Genomic DNA, 9,164 nt, shown 5'->3' with positions numbered 1-9,164 from the left:
GTCCGCCAGCAATAAAATCCTTGGACTCTGTGTTCCTTAACTCGAAAACGGCCATCGACTGCTGAAAATCTCTCAACGAGATGGCTGTGCCGTATAATAGGTGTCTGGCCATAGAAACATACCGGGGAACTGCGAAACGGGTGAGTTAGAAAGAGTAGGAACTTCCTTACATATTCCAGGCGAACTAGAATCTGTTGGTATGCTCCATGATGATGCGGAGGAAAAGGAATCAATTAAATACCTCTTGTGTGAGACTCCTGCATTTTGTGCAACGCGTAAGCGAATTTTAGATTACATGGAAAACATTAAATTAAGCAGTTTTCTAATGTTTTTGGAAAAATTAGGTTGGTTCAACAGAAGAAATTAATCGGGTGGGTTCAACGGTAAAAAATACTAGAAGTCCCTATATGTAATTGGTACATTTAGTTAATGTGGTATCACAATGGACTGAATAGTCTAAGTGAGCCTGAATCAAATCACAAACCAATTTAACTTAACCTAACATAATATACACACAATGAGATTTTACCAGGTTATTTTATATTAACAATTTTACAATTTATCTTAATTTTAATATCTCGCCGTATTTACTGATCTTGTATTTATTTCATTTCAGCTAAATTATATAAAGCTTTGAAGAACAATATTTCAAAATGGTAAGTTACCGTGATAGATTCAAAAAATACTGTGTCGTTGTTAACTCGCTAGCATATAAACCTGATAGGAAGTAATTAATTGCAACGGTTAAATTGAACTCATTAAATGATCAAAATCATGACATCCTGAACAAAAAATATACCTAAATTTCTGAACCGATAAATGCAAAGCTGAGTCGATTGATTTGGTCCGACCATCCACCATGGATTGCGTACAAAATTCAACTAAAGTCGGCCATACTACGTTAGATAAAACAAGTATATCCAAGCTGAAAATTGCTTATGCGTAGCAAGCAATACGAAATTATTTTAGCATACTAATGCTCATTTAGGATACTCAACAAAAAGTATGTTTGAAAATATCTTAAATTGTAAAGCCATTTTCTTTACAAAATTATACGGCATCCATAAAATAAATTTTAACGTAAGGAAAAGAATCCATATTGCTTCCGATTGGCAGTTATGTATGTTAATAATGATTGTATCGCATTTTTGTGGGACATCGTCCACAAGAATCATGCATGATGAAAGCAACTATGTAAGCTAATGTCATGATAGTTTTTGGGGATGCAATATTTTCTGCCAAGTATGAATCAGAGATAATAACTCCCTTTCAAAACTCTTTGTCGACACTACCTTGTGTATGGAGGGCAGGCACGCTAACCTAACCATTGCATAACGGTGGCTCCCCACCAAAAAAAAATTGCAAGTTCTTACTAAGTCATCATTACTTTTAAAGTACATCCAAAAAAGCTCTTCTACAGAAGGACCTAATTTTCATTTCACAAGAAGTCCTTTTGAAGCGATGCATAACAATCTTTCGATTTACACAGTTTTATCAATAAATTCAAATTTTTTGAATTGTACTGTACCACAAGGACAAATAAAATAAAGAAGTTAAAAAAAAAATTATTTAAAACGTTGCCGACCCATTTCTCGACAGACGTATAATTTGTGATAAAATATTGACTACACTGATAGAAAAAGTTTCGTTATATTAACGAAATGTGTCATTAGAAGTGAGCCAACGAAACAAATTCGTTAATACAATGCAATTTTTCGTTATTATGACGAATTTTCTGTTACTCAACGTAACGTTTCGTACTATTAACGAATATTTTCATGGTATTAATGAAAATGTTTCGTTATATCAATGAAAAATTTTCATTGGCTCAATTTTAATGAAATTTTCTTTGTGTGTAGTATTATTGAAAAAATCTCTATATAGAGTCGAAAAAGTAAAGAAAAATTTACTTTTTGTAATTGTTTCCCTAGTTTTTTTTAAGAAATCCATAATACTAAAATAATTTCACATGTGAAGAACTAATGCGAAATCAATTACAAGCCCATGTAAAATTCACTGCTTCTGAGCCAATCTTGCACCACATCCAGATCAAAAAGAACATTACATTGCTTTTTGGGCTACGCTTTTTGCTGTGAATACTTTCTACAGTGGAAAATCAAAATTTCGATATGTTGCAAAGGGAATGACAAACGCATACCCTCATCACCATTCTATGGTAGTGGGTATAAAAATATTATAGATATAGAATATTTAAAACCACTTTCGTTTTTGATCGGTTATTTAATTTTTTATACATGATAGTCAAAGACTATGTAATTTGCTCCTGCATGCCCCCAATTTCGGGGATCTGTTATTATGGGAGTCATGGGTTCAAAGTAAATCCCGAATATTATAAGGAAATTGCCCTAATGACAATATTGAAGACCTGGGCAGATAAAAATTTCATTCCAACAGCCCTGAGCACCACGCACTCAGCATCGTCGACCAAGGATGACTTAATAGGAGGGTCCTCGTTTTTTCGATTTTTACTGCACACACAAAAATTTATTTTTTAATTGATCCAATTATTTTTTTTATTGAAATGTCTTATATCACAAAAATTACAGTCCCAATCACAGTTTTGATTGAGCATACAAAAATACTTGATTAAAAAATTAATTGATTTCATTCGCAAATTTAAAATAATATTTGTAATTGATTCAATTAAAAATATAATTGATGTTAATTGCAAAAATCAATTAATGTTTTTATTAAAAACGTAAATTTCCTATCACTTTATTGGCTGACTTAGTCTTCCACGTTTGACTAAAAAGTTAATTGTTTTATTAAAGTATTTAAATACAAATTTTCAATCATTGACTTAATTGCTTTATGTTTCTAGCTTGACTGAAAAGTTTTTTTTTTTTATTGTGAATATTCTGGTTTAATTTTTCTGAGCATTGACTATCAAAATATCCGGATCTCAATCCGTTGGACTTCCTGGAACATGTTAGAGAGTATGGTTGGCACTAAAAATACCAATGTATCGATCATACACTGAAAAAAAAATTCACGAAAATTTTTCCAATTAAAATTTTAATTGAGTTTTAAAAAATATTCAATTAAAAATTTGATTGAATCAAAAATTTTTTAATTGAAACAGAAATCAATCACAAAAATTAATAGTATCAATTAATTTTTTAATTGGATAAATTAATTTTTTAATTGACCTTCAATTAATTTTTTAATTGATACTATCATTTCTGTGATTGAAGACATTTCAATTAAAAAATTAATTGAATCAATTAATTTCGTGATTGAATCAGAAAAATTTTTTTTGTGTGTACGAATGTGTTGCGTGTGATGGTTTTGTCGCCCACAATTCGCGCCATTTTCAAAATATCTATCCTGATTCTAAATTGTGATATTATTTCCGACATTTTTCCTTATGACCAATAAAATTAAAAAAATTAAAATATATATTTGTTGCATTATATATCGGCCACCTTGTCCACCTAACCTAAGGTAATCTACGCAATAGCTGAGAGAGGATTTTCGGAATTATTACGCAAAAGTTTTTCACGTATGTGAATACAGACAGCATCAATTCAATGCCTATCCTGAACGACCATGACTTTTTGACCCCAAAAAGTTATTAAATTTAATTGTACAAAAAATAATGGTAATTAGGGCAATATGTTGCAAATGGAATGGGAAATGAAATCTACTTCGCACAACCTTTTGTAGTGCAATAAAATTACTTTTGTGCCACTACTGGCGAGGCATTAATTAAAGTTTTAGTTTTAATTTCACATGCGAATATTACCAGCATGCCAGGACTTTTCTTTGGGAGTGTTTTATATGGAAATTACCAGAGACCGTTCGATGTAATAAAATATCTCCTAATGACCCCAGCTTCGGTCAGATGGAATTTAATTTTTTCCATGCTCTTGGCTCTGTAACATTATTCCGTTCAATCTCATAAATGGGATGTGTATGCAAATTATTACCACTGCCACATGCATCAACGATTGGCTGGCTGGCAGACCAATGGAAGGGGTGCAGTGGGGGACGTATTGAACGGATTGAAAACGAAATTGGCAAGGCCGATTAGCCATATCAGTTACAGTTAAAACACAAATCATTTTGAAGCGATATGATGAAGTTTCCATGCCATACTCAGTAGGTTAATTGTTTCGATCGCTTATGATGATTGGAAATTGTAAAAGGCTTCATTTGTAATTGTGATATAGAATTGCAAGTAGTGCAATGAATAACCACAGCTACGAAATCAATGACTGCTTAGTTATGGCATTCGAAATGCGAAATAATTTAAAATGTTCATTCATGTTGGAATATTGTAGAAAAATTAAAATGTTTCACTGAAATAATTAATGAGTGAGGGAGAGCCAATATCGTGTTGACTATAGGATGTAGGTTGACTATAGGATGTAGGGTATCCTCTACATAATTAGTGACGTTTAGCAGACGAGACGAAAGTCTCATTTTCAAAAATTTCAACAAAATCGGTTCATATTTACGGTACGGTGACACTGGGCAAATATTTGACAGTAATCAGAAAAATAATTCCTCGCCACAGTCAAACCAGTAAACGGTTGTAGCTCAAAGCAGTATTTTTTATAATAACAATTTTTAAATGCATATGTTCCATTTGTTTACTAACATTGTGTTCCAATTCAGAGTGTTAGATTTAAATTTTTGTAGTAGTCTAAATGTTTGTTCAAATCAGTTCACATTTAAATATTTTTATTTGGAAACATATGCATGTATCTCTTGGAATATTCGAAAACAACCAAATGACTTTTTGGAATATTCCAGTCAACTGTCAAAACGTGTACACAAAAAAAGTGAACCCCCATGAAACATAATGTAGATAATGTAATTTCAGAAAATGTTAACTAAAAATGTTTTCTAATTACAACATGTTATATGTAAGTTAAATACATTTTGTCAAATTGAAGAGAATTTAATAAAAATAATAATAATTTCTTCTGTTTAAGAAAATTTCATATGTTGAAAAAAAGAATAGATTTAAAGTTATTAGATTAAAAATCGTTATAATAACGAAAAATGTTTGACAAATGACAGTTTTTTTTCGAATCACAAAGTTGCAGAAACAGTTCATTGGAAGAAACAAAATTTTGTTTAAATTCCTCTTGTTTGTGTTCCATTTTTGAGATAGCATGTGAGTAAATTATTAATGTGAGAATTACAGAACATAACAGTAGAGGCCAAAATTTCGATATGCTACATATGGACCGATAATATTAGTATACCCCTCATCGTATGGTGGAGGGTATAAAAAGGCAGAATAAATACCTACACTGTTAGAAAAATATGTTTTTCATATGTTCCGATCTAAACAAAATGTGTTTCGGGCACAATTTTTAAACATAATATATTTGAGTGCCAACATGTAATGTTCCTAAACTAACACTAAATGTTTGGGACACATATGTTAATATGTTAAAATATATTATGTTTGGGGCATGAATGTTTCATAAAAATAATATGTGTGAATGTAAACATATATAAATTTACAAATTTCGAGTAAACATATATATGTTTACAATTTCTGTGAAACAGTTGTATGTTGTATCCGAAAACTGCTTTATGATAAGACCAAAAATTTGATATGTTTAAGTCTAAATATTATATAATTTGAATATTAGAATGAGTATTCGGAGTAAAGAGAATAGACATTCGGAACCAAGAGCATAGAGATTTAAAAAAAAAAAACAGCATGTGTTTTCGCCTTGAAAGAAGAATTTTATGTATGTGTGGACAAACGGTTTGTTTATCATTTTGGCATTATGGACACACATTTTGAATTGAATTACAGAAAAAGGTACCAAGAACTAAAAATTTCGTTAGGGAATGAGCACAATCTTTTTTGGGGAAAATTCTTCCAAGCATATAATATTTTTGGGCTCAAAATGCTTCCAAACATATAATATGTTCACTAGACCTGTCCAGGAAATGTATGAGAATTTTCAAAACACAAATTTTTTAATGAGCACTTACAGTTTTAGAATCTCTCAATGATTGTAATAAAAACTGTGAAAAAAGATTTTGAAAAACTTTTGCCAAAAAGTTGCGCAACGCGGTTGAAGTCAGGATTTTGGCAATTTTCGAAAATTTTAAAGGTATACGTACAAACAAAATTTTAAATAATTTATTAGTAAATATAAGAAATATCTAAAAGCGCAATCTTTGAGCTAAATGCTCAAGCAAATAATAAAAAATTCAAAACGTGAAATTTATTGAGCCGTTTGCTTGCTCTAGCCTCTGGAAATAAAAAAATGCAGAAAATTTCTGCAATTTTTTTTTCAATGCATTATATTTTTTCGAAAAAAAGAATTTATATATGTTTGCATATTTTTTATATATTCTTGGAACAATAAGGTATAAAAAAATTTAGATTAAGAATTTTTGGATGTGTCATTAGTCGCTAAAAAATTAATTTCTTTATGAAAGGTCTCACTTAAATATTTTACTTTTAGTTATATGTGGCACTTTTTAAAAATTTTAATCTATCTTATTATTGCTTTGGCATTTAGCTCATAGACTGATATTTCACAATAACACATATGGGTTAAGTGAGACTTTCATAACGAAATTAATTTTTTAGCGACTAATGACACATCCAAAAATTCTTAATCTCAATTTTTTTTTATACCTTATTGTTCCAAGAATATATAAAAAATATGCACACGTATATATTTTTTTTTTCGAAAACATATAATGCATTGAAAAAAAATTGCGGAAATTTTCTGCATTTTTTGATTTCCAGAGGCTACAGCAAGCAAACGGCTCAATAAATTTCACGTTTTGATTTTTTTATTATTTGCTTGAGCATTTAGCTCAATGCTTGCCCTTTTAGATATTTCTTATATTTATTAATAAATTATTTAAAATTTTGTTTGTACGTAAAATTGCCAAAATCCTGACTTCAACCGCGTTGAGCAACTTTTTGGCAAAAGTTTTTCAAAACCTTTTTTCATAGCTCTTATTACAATCATTGAGAGATTCTAAAACTGTAAGTGCTCATTAAAAAATGTGAACTTTGGAAATCTGGACAGGTCTAATGTTCACATAAAACAAACATATTAATGTTTCGGCAGTATCCAAAATTCTGCAAAATATGTTTGGAACATATGTTAGAGAAGCGATTTTTTTTGAGGGTGTATATAAGTTGGGCTATTGTAGTTCTTGAATGCTCTATATACAATTATGAACCAATACCTATACCAATTTTCGAATAGTAATTAGAGGACCAATTTTAAACCGGATCAGATTTAATTTGCCTTCCAAAAGGCTTCAAGTTTCAAGTCGAAAGCTTGTTTCGTTCGGAAGTGATTTCCACAGATGGACGGACGGATGGACATTGCTAGATCGACTGAAAATTTGACCAAGGCACAGAATATATACCTTATAGGGTCTAAGACAAATAAAACAAGTATATACAATAGTAAGTTCAACCACCATGAATTAAATATAATAGTTTACTTGGAAAACTCTACGTCGTAGCGGGTTACTTGAATTTCAGACGGGTTTGATGGCAGATATTCTCCCAAGCAGATTAGTTCAACCAATACGCTTCCCGAGTATATATTTAAAGATTCTACCTATGAAGACTAGATCAGATTTGGGAACCATCTAGAATCAGAACCAATTTTGATTGAGTTTTAGAGGAATCATAAACATCTCTTGTAAATGTGCAAGACAATGATGAAATAACGTCTTGATTTCAAATCTAAAATCTGTAAATTTTTACCGCCATTATTTAAATGTTTAAATAAGTAAAATCTGGAAATTTTACTTTCAGTTCCAAGCAATTTTCATGATAAGTGCACCTGCTATACCCTCGAGAAGATAAATCGGTCTATATGGAGGCCTTACCAAATGAGGTATATTTACAATTTCAGGTAATTTAAATCAGCAGATCGATGTATAAGGAGGCTATGCCAAAAACATGAACCCATTCACACCAATTTTGGCACACTTTTTTATGGTCCTCAAATACTTCCAGATTTCCAATTTCAAGGAAATTGGATAAAAACTACGGATTCTAGAAGCCCAAGAAGTAAAATCGGGAGATCGGTCTATATGGGGGCTATACCGAAACATTGACCGATACTCACCATTTTCGGCACACCTTTTTATGGTTCTAAAATACTTCTAGATTTCCAATTTCAGGCAAATTGAATGAATACTACGGTTTCTATAAGCCCCAAATCTGGAGGTCGGTTTATAAGGGGCCTATGTCAAAACCTGGAACGGTGTAGCCCAATGCCAGCAAACAAAAAAAAAAAAAACGAATCTATGCCAAATTTCAGGCTACAGCCTTCATCCTGACACGGACATGGTTATATCGTCTTAGAATTTCTCCCTGATCAAGAATATATATACTTTATACAATCGGAAATCGATATTTCGATGTGTTACAAACGGATTGACAAGTTAAACAATCGTAATAAAAACGGTTGTTGTTTGTTGACACCAAGAAAATTTACCTTCACACAACGAATTTTACGTTAATGCAACGAAACGTTCGTCATTCTTCATTAGTACAACAATATTTCTCGCTTAGTGTTTAAAAACCTACAAATCCCAACCGCTACAACGATCCTGGGCGTGTTAAAACACAACATAGGTTAGGTTAGGAGAGATTTTAGAGATTTTAATTCAATTCACTTAGCTATGATATTGCAGAGCAGTTGGAAATTAAAATATCTATTCGAACAAAATCGTTGCATCGTTTTGGCTGGACCTCCATAAATTGCACTCTCAAGCCGCAACTGTGCCAAATCAAAAGTTCTCTCGTCGTTGGCATTCACCAACCAGAAAAAGTTGACTCTCAATGACTTTCGAATTTAAGAGCAGAGGCAAGTGGTGTGTATTCGTTTGTTCCGAATGCATCTTTGTCGATTGAGTGCCCGTCATCGATGCCAAACGAAAACCACAGCAGCACCAATTGCCCGCTTTATTTCTCATTTATTGTCCGTAGAGGAGCACACATACAACACCAAGAATACAAGAACAAGTCCTTGGGCCAATTTACGCCAAACCCCAACATGGTCATTTCGATTATATTGTACTGGTTACTGGAGTACAACATAAATATGAATCCGATCAATAGACCCACAGAGACGTAGAGGGAGGGTGGAAGGATAATGCTAAATAGGACTACAGGATGGCGA

At 31.8% G+C, this 9,164-nt stretch overlaps 1 protein-coding gene across 1 annotated transcript in view; it reads left to right on the top strand.

The window, feature by feature from the left end:
- Nucleotides 1-611: 611 nt before the first annotated feature.
- Nucleotides 612-9,164, top strand: part of dpr12 (defective proboscis extension response 12) — a 205,751-nt gene continuing 197,198 nt past the window's right edge. The window contains exon 1 of the mRNA XM_075312925.1: nt 612-656. The gene's annotated coding sequence lies outside the window, so the exon portion shown is untranslated. The remainder of the gene's footprint in view (nt 657-9,164) is intronic.

This window comes from Haematobia irritans, chromosome 5 (genome assembly GCF_050003625.1).
Source record: "Haematobia irritans isolate KBUSLIRL chromosome 5, ASM5000362v1, whole genome shotgun sequence".
NCBI lineage: Eukaryota > Metazoa > Arthropoda > Insecta > Diptera > Muscidae > Haematobia > Haematobia irritans.
Note: the sequence above shows the minus strand (reverse complement) of the source record. Positions and strands in the feature narration are given on the sequence as shown.